Source organism: Dipodomys merriami, unplaced genomic scaffold (genome assembly GCF_024711535.1).
Source record: "Dipodomys merriami isolate MVZ:Mamm:240054 unplaced genomic scaffold, mDipMer1.0.p SCAF_2, whole genome shotgun sequence".
Lineage (NCBI taxonomy): Eukaryota > Metazoa > Chordata > Mammalia > Rodentia > Heteromyidae > Dipodomys > Dipodomys merriami.
Genome location: NW_027203381.1, coordinates 17,638,518 through 17,654,780, shown reverse-complemented (window position 1 = coordinate 17,654,780; position 16,263 = coordinate 17,638,518). Strand labels below are relative to the sequence as shown.

At 47.1% G+C, this 16,263-nt stretch overlaps 1 protein-coding gene across 5 annotated transcripts in view; it reads left to right on the top strand.

The window, feature by feature from the left end:
* Window positions 1-16,263, top strand: part of Mapk4 (mitogen-activated protein kinase 4) — a 119,114-nt gene that overhangs the window by 83,846 nt on the left and 19,005 nt on the right. The gene's annotated exons all lie outside the window — the stretch shown is intronic.

The window sequence follows — 16,263 nt, the reverse complement described above, 5'->3', positions numbered from 1 at the left end:
TTTTCTTTTTTTGGTGCCAGTCCTGGGGCTTGAACTCCAGGCCTGGGTACTATCCCTGAGTTTTTTTCACTCTGTAGTAGGCTGGCACTCTACTGCTTAAGTCACAGTCCTACATCCAGCTTTTTGGTAGTTAATTGGAGATAAGAGTCTCACAGACTTTCCTGGCTGGGCTGACTTTAAACTTGCAATCCTCAGATCTCTGCCTCCTGAGAAGCTAGATTAGAGATGTGAGTCACTGATGCCTGGCCTTAATTTTTCTTTTTTAATTAGAGTAACAAGCAGTGGGAAGCAGGTAAGCCATGAGCCCATAGAAAGTGAGGGTGACTCTGACCTTGAGCATGCTTCAGCTTCTGAGACCCTGTTCCTCTGCTGTCTTCCTGTGGAGGAAGGACACAGATGTCAACAGAAGTGGAAGAAATCTCATGCAAGGGACGAAGCACTCTCTTTCCATCCTTGCTAGATGGGACTTGGGCTCTGGCCCACATTTCAGACTCCACACCAGCCTAGCTGCCTCTGGCTTACTGGTGCCACAAATTACTTTGCCACCTTTACCAAGAGAGCTTGCCCTGTCTTGTGCACCTGCTCCTGCAGTCAGGCCCTCTATCAAAGCTGACAGCCAACCCTGTAGGCAGGAATGTCCATGATTAAAAAAAAAAAAAACAATAGGGCACAGTGGTGCATGGATGGATATTTTGGGGAGCTATAAATTGATAGAAAGAATTTACCACGTCAGGAGAGAAGAGAAGCAAAGGTCAATTAGGACTCTAGTACTCTGGTATGAGAGGCACAGCAGCCAGCTAGGCAGAGGAAAGTAAGTGTCGCTGTTGCTGCTCCAGCTACTGCTACTGCACTGAGATGGAGTTGGGAATAGATTTTTACGCATTAGTGGGGGTGTTTGGCTGATGGATTGTATCGCTCCTTGTGGGCCCTAGTGACCAGCTGTCTCCTTTTTTTCAGATTATGGTTTAAATTTTGCACACGCAGGAACAGCTTGAGAGTTCGTTTTTCATAGCTACATTCCATCTTGCCCATTTCACAGGCTTCCTCATTCACCGGGCCCATTCCGCACCCTTGGCTCAAGTACATTTTATCCAGACGTTGGTATTTCTCTGTCTCTTGTGCCTCTTTAACATGAGAGCTTCCTTCACCGTGCCTATCTGTAAGCTCAGCCTCACAAGAGGAGGAGGTAGGATGAGCAAGGTTTGAGGCGAGCCTGGTAAAAGCAAATTCTATTAAATCCAAAAGCAAAAGGACTAGCAGTGTGGCTCAAGGGGTAGAGCACTTGCCCAGCAAGTGAGGTTCACGCCTTCGTATCACAAACAAACAAAAAACGCCAGTACCCTTTTCTGTCTTCCTAATGCACCAGGCTGTTTCATCTTTTCCTCTCTCTTGTAGAGCAATAATGCCAACCAATCCAAAGGCTTGAACACAAATTAGTCCGAATTCAGGAAAAGACCAAGTGAACCCACTACATATTTATCTGGGAAACATAAACACCACCACCATCCTAACACTATGGAATTGATGCAATGCCATCACAGAGAAAGAGCCTTCAACAGGACACAGTGCTTTGGTACAGTTGCAGGTGGTTTGTTATGAAGATCAGCTGTGGTAATAATTCTTAAGAGGTTGTTTTTAGAGGAGCAAGTGCCCCTGTGTTACAAGTCAGGGATGTGGTATTCTTATTGCCAGCCCTAGCTTTGCTTTGGATGTCTACTCACCATCCACAGCCTCAGTTTCCCTGTCTTTGACAGATAACAATCCATGCCTGGTCTGTCCTTCTCGGCTTGTGCTTCAGAATCAAAATGGATCGTGAATGTAGAATTCACTGAAAAGCAATAAGGACTATTCCACTCATTTTATGACTGTTTGCTGAACACCCAATAAGCTCAAGCCGGTGTGGGAGGGGGGGAGGGAAAAAGCTCCCATGGCCACCCTAAGGGCTGTGTTTCCACTGTTACCCTGTCATTACCACTTCCTGGGGTGGTACTTCTCATATTTCCTGATGCAGAAGAATTCGATGTCCTGACTCCCTCTTGTTGGGCTCTCTTCAATAAAATGAGCCGTGGAAGGTTGAGGAGATAAAGGGAGACTGTTTCTAACGCTGTGGATGTGTAGGTCACCCGCATGCCTGTAGAATGCCATCAGCACCTGCCCCACCCTGCTTCCTCCTCAGATACTTCCTGCTTTAGCTCCCTTCCCTCTTCTCCCCTCCCTTCCTCTCTAGGATGATGAAAAGGCTTTGTATTTGGTGCTTTTATTTAATCTAATGTGCATTTAAATCCATTCTCATTTAATCCTCTTAACGCTGTCAGGCACTTGTGGCAAATGGTCTCTTTGAAGAAGCAGGGAAATGGTTTTCCCACACTTCCACACTGACAGTGGCAGACGGGGCCTGAGTAGCAGGGCCTCTTGTGTCTCCTAGGGGGACTGTCCTGATGCCATCTTTTTAGTGAAGTTGCCTGGATTCCGTGGAAATCAATCCTCTTCTCCACTCCTCTGTCACTTTTTCCCATCCCATAGCCTGCATTTCCTCACATCAGTCATAACACCATAACACCTCTGTCTTGGGGCTATTTGTGTCTGTGTCTGTGGTGTCTCTGGCAAAGAATCCTTTGCTTTTTGAGGGTTTCATGTTGGGTTCTCATGGCTAGACCTTGCCCTCCGTTGCTTTTGTTGACTGTCTTGAATGGTAGGAAGACAGTAGGTGGGAGGCCAGGCAAGAACAGGATGGACCTCTTGGTCAGGCATGCCCCCGCCAGCAGTGGACAGCACCCTAGTTCTCACCCGCCCTCCTCATTCTTATGGGTAGACAATATCTTTCCTTTGCTCCAACTTTCTCTTATCTGCCAGGGGGGGAAAGGTCTGCTGTGCTGGTCTCATGAAGGAGATGTGACAAGAGAAATGGCCTTCTTGTCTCCAATTAGCACCTCTGGCCATATCAAGGCTCTGAGACATCATCACAGAGATTTCTGGGTCCCTCTACCAACCCATATCTGGAGGTCTTGGTCTTGGCAAAGTCCAGAGGGCAATAAAGGCTGTTCACAGGCAGGATATGGCATTGGGTGGCAGTGGCAGAGGGAAGTTCTGATGGTTTCTTCTCCCCAGAGGCAGCATGAGAAACTCTGGCACCTGTGTCAGTATTACTCAGCTCCCTAACTGCAGTGACCTTGGACAAGACCTTTTTCCTATGTGGCTGATTCCTGGAATAAGAAGTCCGTACAATGACATCGCGGCCATCTTGTCCATTTCCTGTATTTCACAGGTGATAAAGCTGCAAGAGGAAAAGCGTGGCTCCAGGTCATGCAGCGAGCACTGAGACTACTTTGATGGCGCCCCCACTTCTCAAGGGTCTTAGCTGCCTCACAGGGATGGCCAGTCCCACTCTGCCTTTTCCCTCGGGTTCTTGTTAGAATGAAATGAAAAGAAGAACATTAATGTGCTTTCAGATGTACCAAAAGCTAAATCACTAGCCGAGCTATTTGCCCAAATAGATGTCATGGTAATGCTAGGCAGACACAGCCATCAGTTTGCCCTCCACTGCTCCAGACCCAGCTCTCAATACCAGGGCCCCAGGTGAGTCTTGAGGCCCCTGCCTGAGGCTGACTTCTTAGCCCTGAGTCCTGCTTTGAATCCATTTCTGCCCACCTCCTCCACAAGTGCACTAATTAGTTCCTTGTTGCTCTTATCAAGAAGAGGCAGCTAGATGATCAGAGCCCGTTTTCTTCTGGGGTTACTGTATTAGGAAGTACATGATCTCAAAAGAAAAAAAAATCATTTAAAGTTTCACTGTGTAGCCAGGTGCCAGTGGCTCAGCCTATAATCCTAGCTGCTTGGGAGGCTGGAATCTGAAGATTGCTATTCAAAGCCAGCCCAGGCAGAAAAGACCAGGAGACTCTTATCTCCAGTTAACCACCAAAAAGCCAGAAAGGAACCTGTGGCTCAAGTGGAAGAGCATCACCCTTGAGTGAAAGTTGAGGGGCAGCACCCAGGTCCTGAGTTCAAGCCCCAATACTGGTACACACACATAAAAACCTTTACTGTATAAATGCTATGAACTGTCACAAATACTCTGGGAAGCAGACAGAGGGCCCTAGCTGCACACTGATGGTCTGATAGACTGTATGCAGCCTCTCTCCAGGAAGGGTCATCAGTGACATGTACCACTGAGCCCTCACTGGGCCTGTCAGGACACAGCCAGCAGAGTATAGGCAGAAAATACCCAGAAAAGAAAGAAAGAGGAACCCGAACCATCAGAGTTTAGGCAACCAAAGGTCTTTGTGGTGGATCATTCAAACAAGTCTAAGTGTCCTGCTAGGCTACCCTGGCTTTGAGATCTAACATAACCCTTTGTCTTCTTCCCTCCTTCAGTTTGAGTACTTTCATACTTTGCTTCCATATCTTACTAGGATTCCTTAAAAAACCAACTAGCACCTAGCACTGGAGGCTCATGTCTGTAGTCCTAGTGACTCAGGAGGAAGGAAATCTAAGGATTTCTAGCCAGGCAGGAAAAGTCTGTGAGACTCTTATCTTCAATTCACTACCAGAAAAGCTGGATGTGGAGCTGTGACTTGAGTACTAAAGTATTAACCTTGAGCAAAAAAAAAAAAAAGATCAGGGATACTGTCCAGGCCTTGAGTTCAAGCCCCAAGATTGGTACAAAACTAAAACTAAAACAACAAAAAAAATCTAGCTCAGGGATTCTTGAAATGTGGTCTTGAGCCAGCAGCAGCAGCTTTGCCTGAAAGTGCTTGGAGAGCCAGTTTCTGCTGTCCCATCCTAGACTGAGATTCAAAAGCTCTGAGGACACTTAAATGATTCTTAAGCTCTCCACCTCTGGAGGATTACGATCTGAGGAAGTGAGGAGGCCTGCCTGGGGCCAGAAGGCAGGGGCTCCTGGTGTGTTTGCCTGTTCTGTGGTCCTCACACTTGAGCACGCTGGCGATGCTGTAGGAGGGTTTGGAGCGGGGCTGCTAATGATGGGCTATGGAGGTGCAGACAGCCTTGTAGGGCCTCGGTCACATCTCTGTGGAGATTGCCTATTCCCATGGCCCAGGTTTGGTGGAAAACTACACAGACTGGGGACCTATACAAAAGGAATATTGGTTTCATCTAGGTTTGATTTCAACAGGTGTTTGAAACTGATTTTGAACAACATATCCATTTTATTCTAATATAAACTAGTGCAAAACATTGGTTTCACAGTTAGGCAGAATGAGTGTTTGTGGGCTCAGGAAATTATTGTAGTTAATTCAGGCTGCAGTTCCATCTAAGGCCCCAAAGGAGACAGAAGAGCGCATGAGGCTGAGCACAGACAGTAGCTTGCAAAGCCTTGTGGGAGCTCTGGCTAGCAAGGTTTACGCTGGTTGAATATTGAGTCTCCTCCCCTCGCCCTGCTTAGCTTGCCTTTCATAGCTCAGTAGGCCTGGAAAACTCCCCATCCATCTGCCTGAGAAGGGATGCTCCCATCCCCCATAAACACAAATGCCTGTGATGGTGTCCGGGGGGAAATATGCTTATCTCCATGGCTGAAGTAGGGTGTTGAGTTTATGATCTGGATGTTCCACACAGGGCAGCTGGCAAAGCCCAAGGTTCAGGGACTGGGGAAGACTTATTCAGGACCTGGAAGAGGACCCAGACCATCTTGCTAGAACTGTGAGCAGCCCAGCCACCCACAGAGGCCCTGAGAAAATGGGCCCCTGGAAGGACACCTTGCTGACCAGCCAGCTAGCAGGAAAGGTCACTTTCTTCTTAAGCCGTTAAACGTCTTATTCCAAATCAGTGGAGCTGAAAAGATTTATTTATAAGACTGTGAAATATCCCCTTTTAAGAGAGGGGAAAATATGGCCTAAGGGATTAGAACAGAGGTTGAACTAGAGAGTCCGGTGTCCCTGAACTTGGGCAGACTTGGAAAAGGAAATTTTCTTGGCTTTCAGCGCCTCCCTGCCCGCTTCCCACTGCAGAAGTGGGGCCCTGGGAACAGGCACCTCCCTTTGCCCCAGCCTTCTCCAACCACCCAGGCCCCCATCCTGGGGAGCAGTTCTACTAAGGCCCTGGGGCAATGTTATACAATCTTTTGTTGTTGTTGTCAGAGACCAGATCTTGAACTCAGTACCTGACACTTTTGCTCATCAGCTATGCCTTACCAACTGAACCATGTATCCAGCCTCAACATTATACATCTCTAACAACTGCCATGGGCCCTGGCACCAGCCAATCAGGACAGAAGCCAGCCAGAGTCCTCACATAGGGTCCTGGAGGTGGCTTGTTTACCAAGAATGGACCCTTTATGACCAGAACCAAGTGATGAGTCAGGGAGTCAGGAGCTAGGAGCAGCAGCTATTTGCCAACCCTACCGCAGGTGCTGTTCCAGTGCACACCAGCCCTGTGTGGCTGCTGCCTCTCAAATCAGAGCTCCCCCTTTCCACTGTGTGGTTCTCCACTGGGGGTGAGCAGTGCTTAAGTGCTTCAGGGGGATCAATGGCTCTCTCTTGAGAAATTCTTCCTGTGAGTACCACCTGGTACTGACCTTTCAGCCTGGATACCACTTGCTTTGTTCCATTCTAGAACATACTACATGCTAGGACTGAAGGGAACCAGTGTGTTACACAGTATAGGCTTGCTGGTGATAGATTCTTTGTTATCTGAAAGTATCTTGATTTCTCTCTTCACACACACACACACACACACACACACACACACACACACACACACACACACACACACACACACACACACTCGCTCGCTTGCTCTTGTTCTGGACTTTGATCTCAGGGCCTCACTTGCTAGGCAGGTGCTTTACCACATAAGCCACATCCCTAGTCTGGCTTTTTGCTATTTTCCAGATAGGAAACTGTGATCCTCCAGAGCCTCCCAAGTGGCTAAGATGACAGGCAATGAGCCACTGGCATTCAGTTAATTCCCTCCCCCCCCCTCTCTTTAAAGTTTAATCTCCTTTAGATATAAGATTCTGAATTTATGAGAATTTTTTTCCTGTTTCAATTCTTGAAAAATATTGCTTTGTTTTCTGTCCCTGGTGAGAAGTTGGCTTTCATCTGTATTATTTCCCCCATGGTGTAATGTGTCTTTTTTTCCTCTGGCTGCTTTCAGTTTTTTCCCTTCATCTCTAGCTGTTGAAAGGACAGTAGTATAGGAGCAAAAGGCTCAGGCATTGACGGCCATACTGACTTCTGTGTCTCCCTTCTAGGTCAGAATCACACATCTTTGAATTGCAAGCAACTGGCCCTTCTCTCTCTCGGTTCATTCACTGCCACCCCACTGGCCTTGTGATGTGACATCTCCGACTTGTCACCATTCCCAGAGAGATTCCCTATCCAATGACAGCTCCTTCTGCTCCCTTTGCCCAGCTCCTTTGAGATCCTGATCTGATGTCTCATGTTGATGATGCTTTGAGAAGTTTCCCAGGAGGTGGTTAATCACTGCTTATCCCTTACTATTGTTTCCCTCCATTAGAGATACAGGATACAACTCATTCATCTCCATATTCCTACCACCTAGCCTCCTAGCTCACCATAGGAAGTGTTCCATAAGTGCTGATTGGCTCATGAACAAGCCCCGCCTCCAACTTCCTTCTGAACAAAGTATGGTTTCCAGAGCCTCCAGGCTAAAGCAAAAAAAAAAAAAAAAAAAAAAAAATCTTGTCCTTGGGCACCTTTCCCCCTAGATCTTGTCCTTCTATACCTCTGTTTGCTATAGCCCTCCCTTTATCACTATAGCCCTCCCTTTATCACTCAGGCACTGTTATTCAATGCTTGATAGGTGTTAACCTACTTAATCTTCAAAAAACAAACATACACACACACAAAACAAACCTAATGCAACAGCTGCTGTTATTCAGTGCCTGACAGGAGTTAACCTGCTTAATCCTCAAAACAAACTGGTGTGTTAGCTGCTATTGTTATCCAGTAAAGTAGAGTCATTTGCCCACTCTTCACCCAACCAATAAATGGCCGAGCCAGCATGACTGGCTTCAGAAGCCACATTTCCACCCTCCATTCAGCTGCTTTGGTGGCTATTTAGATAACAGTATTTCCAGGGCTCACCCTACCCTGCCTGCCCTCCCATTGTCCTCCTCCTCCTTGTCAGATTCTTTTTGTAATATGTTTTCCAGACGGAGTCTTCTGTGACTTCAGCAGCCCAGAGTCAGTGGGAGTGACATCTCTGCTGTGGGAATGACACGGCGTTCATACTGCGGAGGGCTTTTTGGCAGCATTTCACGCTGTGGGCTTATAGTGAGCCTGTAGCCAACTGACTTCTGTGGATTCTATATTCTCTGATTTTACATTTAGATGCTGATTTTTTTTTTTTTTTTTTTTTTTAGCGCAAGTACAGGACTTGTTCTTATCCCTGACGGATATCATCTCTTTGGCTTCAGACCACTTTTCCAACCTGAAGAAGTCCTTTTGGGCCTTTATTCAATCACATAACCTTGACCTTCCTAGCTTTGTAATTTATAAGACAGTCTTCTAAGACGTCACCCAGATTCTAATTAAAATAAGTGTATAGAGCCAGGAGCCAATGGCTCATACCTATAATCTTGGCTACTCAAGAGGCTGAGAGCTGAAAGATTGCAGTCTGAGGCCAGACTAGGTAGAAAAGTTCATGGACTTTATCTCCAAAAACAACTAGCACAGAAAGACCGGGGCTGAATGAGTGTCTATAGACAATGTCTATAGCATCCTCTTATTCTACATCGGGGTCGGCTTCCACACTCACAGTCAGATGAAATAGAACAGGGCCCATGGGCCTCATGGCTATGGAGAAGACTGGAGTTGAAGGCCAAGAGTGCCAGCAGAGACAGGAACATGCAGTACAAGCACCTGATGCCCTTGGGAGGCACTTACCAAGCCAGGCAGGGCCTCCTGTCCCACCGCCAAGCCTCAGACTCCAGATGCAAGGTCCTGTGGGAGCAGAGAGCCTTCACCCAGAGCTTCTAGCCTTTGCCCAGCATCCTTGCTTCCCACTGGAGGCCAGTGCTGTCTTTCCACACCTTCAGGTGTGGAAGATGCCAGGTGTGCAATCTGTCATCTTCTTGAGACAGACTATTACCCTTGGTACCCAGTCCTCAGGAGCACACCATTGTCTCAGTGACACATGTTTGCCCCCTTCACAGACAGACAGTCAGAGGCCCATAGATTTCCCAGTAAAAAGGGTGGCATCAGCAAAGGGCAAAGTGCCAATGAATAGGAACCCTTAATTATCTAGAGCAGATCTTATTTAATTATTAGACCCAAGAATGAGGCAAGGAATAACAAAGAAACAAGCCTGTCTAAGCACCCAGACAGGCTTTGGAAAAGGAGGCTTAGAAGGAACAGGAGGCTATGAGGGAGGAAAAAGAGAAGAAAGGGAAGCTGAGGAAAGGCAAATAGACAATGGTGGAGGTCTGGAGATCCCCCCCCCCAGCCTTGTGAGCATCTCAATTGCTCTCGACTCCCCAAAACAACTAACGTTTCCTGAGGGGACAGCAGAGTCTGTTTTTGGCTTTATGGAGAACAGAAAAGTGCAGCAACATAAGAACTCATCAGGAATTTCTCTTGCTCGCCATTTTTTTAAACTTTAAATTAGTTTCTAGTCTGAACATTCTGTAGACCAAGCTGCCAAATGTAATTCAAGGTTTCCACACTCCTACCTGTAGCCTTGTACCACAATAAAAAGTTCTGAAAGACTTGGTTCCTGAGGAAGCCATTCAGTCATCAAAAATTAAATTCTGTACCCTGGGTGCTACATAGCAAGAAAGCAGGAAATTGAATGAGGATGTTTTAAAGATATTTCCAGCAATAGGGGTTGAGGCACAAAATCTTTTCTGCTTAACCCTTAACTAGACAGAACACCACTATTCTCCCTGAGTGGATCCAACATCTTCTCTCTCCCTTACGTTCTTTGCTACATTCTGCTTCCTTTTGTTCCTTCCCGTTCTTTTTCTGAGCAATGGATTTTCTTTTTTGATGTAGCTCCTAAGTTACAAAGCCAAAGGCCTACCCTGTTTTGTTCTTGTCAGATCACTAAGCAGATGTTTGCTCATGTGACAAAACTGCTTCTCTTTGTGAATATACTTCCTGTAGGTCCCTTTAATATAAACGTGTACATTGGAAAGGTGGACCCAAAGCGCATTTATTCTATGAAATGAGACTTCTTTAAAAGCTTTGGTCATTCACTTGTTATTTTATCTGTTGTTTATTTTCCTTGACTATTACCACCCAAGAATGGTTGATTCCTTAAGCTTGTCTTTGGCTAGTAGAGAGGCTGCAGCCAGGTGGAGGAAGGGCAGGGTGATAAGACTTAGAGAATGGACATGGAGATTGCAGGAAATATGTGACGAGCCTGAGCAGGCCTGAGGTAGAGGGAGGCAGAGCCACCTGGCAGTTGGGATTTGGTGGCCATAATAGAGGGAGAGGATTCTCCCAGTTCAGAGTCATCCCATGCTGCCATAGACTGCACATTCTTGGGTTCTAGATCCTTCTCCAAGATTCTCAGGACAGCAAACCTATCTCTAGAAACTCATGGCCAATGGAAAGGCGGAGCTTTCAGGGAAGAACCTGTCTGGCTTCTGACTCTTCTACAAAGACAAATGCAATCATCTTCACATAGAATTTCAAAGGAGAAGGGAAAAATCTGCAAGGATGCTCCTGGGGAAAGATGGCAGGATCCTGTGTGCCCTGTGTTGTATGCAGTTTGCCTTCCATAAACTTCATCATCTGTTTGTCAAATCCACAGTGGCTCGAGGCAGCAAACTAGGGACCAGACAGACACTCTTCCAGCAGAGAAGTGACAGTTGATTGTCTGACAAGAAAGGAGACAGATGAAGCATAAAAGTAGATGTAAGCATTACCAGTCACGGTGCTCAACGGTACATCTATTGTACTGTGGACAAGACATGCTTGTATGGGTGGTGCATAAACCTCAGGAGTTTGATTTTTATCATTTGATTCCTGTGATACAGAAAGAGCTTATACCATTCTCTCCTAATTTACAGAATAGGAAACTAAAGCCTAGGGGCTGATAGACTTTCTCAGGCTTCTAAACAGGACAGTGAGAGCTCTAGCCTTGGCCCCATGGCTCTTTCTCTGCAAGACATCTCCAAACTGTGTTCCTGAGTGCGCTGTGCAGAGACTGATGCAGGATGATGCTGAGGGCAGGATGCACAGGAGGCTTTTTTGGCCTCTATGACCTTATCCTAAGGGTTGTGCTGGTTTCCTTGAATTGCATACAAGGGAACCACCGATCTCCAGAGGGATATTGACTTCTCCTCGGACCCACTGAGCAGGGATGAACTGAGCCACAGAGAACTGTGTGCAATGAAGCCGCCCTGACCTTGAGTCTTACAGTACAGACCATGGCTGTGAGCTTCCGTGGAAAGATGCTGCTGGTGAGCTTTGCAGCTGAACCTGCAGATCTGAGAGGTGGAGGCTGGGCAGCCCTCGCCCTGCAGGCAATGCCCAGAACGAACCACCTGATCGTCTGGCCAGGAGCCAAAGTATCAGCTAGTGTGGCATGCATGACACAGCCTGAGAAATCAGGTGCCGACACAGCCCTTTTTAGTAGCTGAACTTGTTTACCCAAGTCGTGAGCAAGAACCTGTTTAATGAGGTGACATAGGCACTCGGTGACAGCAGTAAACACCAATGTTTAGCTGACTGTCTGGGGGATGAGGACCTTGGGACTTACTGGGTATGGTGTCCCAAGTATAAGCATGAATTAGACTCATGGTACCCAAGTACCTGGATAGAAGAAAGTGGGTGTGAGGGAAGCAGGAAGGAATGTTCAGACACCTGATTCTGCAGTGCTGAACAGCTGCAGACTTGCTTGGGAACTTGTCAGACATGCAGGTTCCCAGATCTACCTGAGAACTGAGACCTGAAGATCAGAAGCTCTGGAGAAGGAGCCAGGAGCAGCCATCTGAGTTTTGGCAAGGTCAAGTTTGTGATTTCCTGATGCAGAGCACACATGGCTGTTCAGATCTAAGATTGAGCCCAATGGTGCAAGCCTGTAACCCTAGATATTTGGGAAGTAGAGATGAGGTGATTGAGCCATACCTACACTAATATATACTTTTGCTGGTTAACTAGAGTTAATAATCTTTTGGGTTTGTCTGCCTGGGCCAGCTTGGAACTGCAATCCTCAGATCTCAGACTCCTGAATAGCTGGGATTATAGGCATAAGCCACCAGCATCCAACCCAATAACTAATTTTGAACCTGGGAGAAACTTCTAAAATACCAGACAGTACTGAAGGATCAACCACACTGTTCATTATCTTCTCAATTATCTCCCAGAGTTATTTTTAAATTCTCTCTGCAGAAAATGCTATTACAAAATTGTCACAGAAGAGATGATCAAAAAGTATGCACTACGCTCCCATGTGTCACTTGTGGTTTGCCAAACAGCTAATTAGTAAAAATGTGATCTTGATTAACTCTGTGATGTTTGCAGTATTTGCCAACTTTTTATAATTTTTTAATGGGCCACCATTACTTTTCTGACTCAAGATACATATTCATTCTGTGTTTACTATTTGGTTTTGTGTGTGTGTGTGTGTGTGTGTGTGTGTGTGTGTGTGTGTGTGTGTGTGTGTGTGTGTGTGTGTGAGTGCTGGAGCTTGAACTCAGGGCCTAAACTCTGTGTGTGTGTGTGTGTGTGTGTGTGTGTGTGTGTGTGTGTGTGTGTGTGTGTGTGTGTGTGTGTGTGTGTGTGTGTGTGTGTGTGTGAGTGCTGGAGCTTGAACTCAGGGCCTAAGCTCTGTCCCTTAGCTTTTTTGCTCAAGGCTGGTGCTCTACTACTTGAGCCACAGTTTTCCTTCCAGCTTCTTTGCTGTCTAATTGGGGAGAAGCGTCTTATAGCTTTCCTGCCTAGGCTGGCTTTGAATCTTGATCCTCAGATCTCAGCCTCCAGAGTAGCAAGGATTTTGGGTGTGAGCTGCCAATGCCAAACACAATTTGGTGTTTTTTAAGAGGCCCTCAAGCCTGAATCCTCCCTGTCCCCCTTTCTCTTTCTTCATTCTGGGACTGTCCAGCCTCAGCCAGTGAGGACTGTCACCAGGATTCTCCTGACCTTTGCAGATGAGACACCACAGCAGGTTCCCGACTTGTAGCACCATGGACAGGTCTGCACCCACTAAAAATCCTTCATAAATACCCGTGCCAGAAGTAACAGAGCATCAGAAATGGGCTGGTGATTCCATGGGACAGGTGATTCCGTGGGCATTCAGAAGTGGTGCATGTGTCAAGGCCTCTGTACCTTCTCCAGAAAGAGACAGACTCTCGAGAGAATCGACCCCTGCTTAGTAATACTCCAGCAGGTGCTCTGTCACCACAGTGAAAAGACCCTTCTCCAGGTCAGCATCAGCCAGTGAGAGAGCCAAAAACTGGGTTTAGCTCCTGAAAGGAGCCATGTTGGTGAGAGAGCCAGGCATGGCCTCAGGATCTTTCTTCCGCCCTCTTCTTCATCCTCCATTGCCTCGGCTGCCTCCCAGCTGAGGAGGGACAGTAGAGTGACCACAGTGCTGCTCCTCCAGCAAGCCCATTCTCCTCCCAGTCACCTGCAGCTCCCATCCCTCCCAGCCTCCTTTTCCTGACCCAAACATCCCATCCTGTCTCCAAACCTAGAGAGAGTAGCTGGCCTTGCTGATGGTCTACACAGTAACAGCCACCAGCCCCCGGCCTCCTCTGCCTGCAGGGCCCAGGCACACCACAGCAATGGTCTCCTGCACACAGGGAGCAGAAGCCCTCAGGATCAGTGCTGGAGGAGGTGGGAGGCTCATTCACAAGGGATGCACTACACAGGTGTCTGAACTGACTGCTGCCCATAGAAGATCACAGGCCCCGTGTTGACATGTAACTGGGTTGTTTCCATGGTCCCTCCTAAAGACATCTACTCCCTAAAGAGGCTCTCATTAAAAAAATGGATATGTGGTGCAAGAGGTTTGGTGAGTGGCCTAGGATAAATCCTCAACTAGGAGATCTTGAGACTTTATAAATAAATGCTGGTGCCAGCCTGTCCCAAGTGTTTGACATCACACCCTCTTACTTATTAGACTCTTTAGGATAGGGGCCCATTTTAAGGAATGCGGCCTTTATGAAACAGTGAGCTGCAGGTGAGATTCCTGACCCAGGACAGCAAGCAGCCAAGATCAAGATGAGCAGAGCTTTTTCTGGATCTTTCTACCACTCTGTGCAGTGGATGGATTGGCGGGGCCTACAGCATCATCTTCCTCCAGACTCCGGGACCTCTGATATCAGCAAATTCCCTGGGGCCCATGGTGGTCCCCTCTCAGCCTCTGAACCCATCAGCCACCTGGAGGTCCTGGGATGTGTCCCCCCTCCCATGCCCAGGTTCCACCTGATTCTACTTGAGCGTAAGAAAGCCAAGATGAGTTATCTCTCCATACTTAGGCCACAGAAGCCATCTGAGCTGTCTTTAGGGAAAGCTATGGGTTAAACCTCAGAGCCTGCTGAGAAGTGGAGAGTCCAGAGGTGCGACTTCTATTCTGAGTGTGCTCTGAGCTGAAGAGGAGGGGAAGGGACGAGCAGTTGGAGAGGTCCCAGTAGAGGAAGCACGCTGGCTGTGTCCACGAGGGCCTCAGTGATTGGTGGGACTGTTCAAGATCAAATGATCAAACAGAGTCAGCACGTGGCAGATAGTCCTTATTATCACACCCACTGCAAGGCTTTATTTATTTATGGTTTTGCTGGTCCTGGGACTTGAACTCAGGGATTGAGCACTGTCCCTGAGCTTTTTTTTGTTCATAGCAGGCTCTATCACTTGAGCCATAGCACCACTTCTGGCTTTTGGTACTTTGTGGGAGATAAAAGTCTCATGGACTTTCCTGCCAGGATTGGCTTTGGACCAGGATGCTGAGGTCTCCGTCTCCCGAGTAGCAAGGATTACAGGTATGAGCCACTGACACTGGGCTGCAAGAAGGCTTTTGGAAAATACTGTCTTTCACAGTGGTGGTGGCAGGGCGGACACATATGAGACCTTGAGTCTGACCTCAAGGTTGGCCTAGGACAAGTGTAGCTGTCCAGAGGCGTCAGTTACCACAGTAGCAGCTCTGTTCTATGAGAGGGAAATCCACACCCTGCACCTGGGGAGCTTGTTGATTTCCAAGGACTGGACCTGAACAGAAAGGCTGCCTGGTCCTGTGGGTTTTTTTAACCTAGCAATTCAACTTGAAGATAGTTTCCTCTTGACTAGAGGTTAGTTCCTAACATTCCTGGGTGTGCCATTCAACATGAACTTCAAACAAGCCATCATGGCATAGCAATAATTGCTTTAGCTGGACTTTTTGTTGTCGTTGTTTTTGTGCTGGTTTGGGGGCTTGAACTCATGGCCTGGTGCTCTCACTTGACTTTTTCATTCAAAGCTACCACTCTACCACTTGAGCCACAGTTTTTGATTTTTTGACTGGTTTGATTATTATTGATTGATATTTCCTGGCATCAGCTGTTCAGGAAAGACCTCTGAGTTACTCAGAGACTCAGTTCATCTTGAATACAGTTAGAAATTGAAAGCTTACAAGTTGTGAATTATGACATTTTTGCTTCCCTTTTCAAAGCAGGAATGGAAGATCTCTGAGACACTGGTTCTCAAATGTGGACTCACCTTGGGAATTCTAACTATGACGTGCCTGAGTCTCATCCCAGGAATTCTGGTGCAGTCGGTGTGGTAGATAGTCAGAATTACTCTGAATTCCCTAGGCACATCTAACCTGTGGCCAGTTTGAGACCCACAGACCCCGAATGCTGCTAGCTTTCCCCTGGCCAGTCCAGCAAGACAACTGTGTTGATTGCGTGGCAGTGAGTGCATTTTCCTAATAAGCTCCATTTGCTCACACACTGACCCCTAAAACATTCAAATCTAAATCACTGTAACCAAGCAGGATTCCTCTCTTAATGATTGCTATTGAAGCTGAGTTTGATGGTAAGCATATATAATCCCAGCTACTTGGGAGGCTGAGGCAGGAAGATCGGGAATTTGAGGCCAGCCTGGGCTACATACTAAGACCCTGTATTTAAAAGAAAAAAAGGAAAAGAAGATGCTGTTGACTGTGTGATACAGCACCCTAGGATGCAAACAGCCCACAGAGGAGAATTTGGAGCATGAGCAGATGGGGAAACTGAGGTTCAAGCAGCCAAACCAACCAAGCCTCTCCCTCCTTACGCCTCCTTAACCAGCCCAGCCATTGATTCTGTGAGGGTGATGGCATTAAGATTGCTGATTCCGGTGCAGCTCTTAAACAAACAAAAAA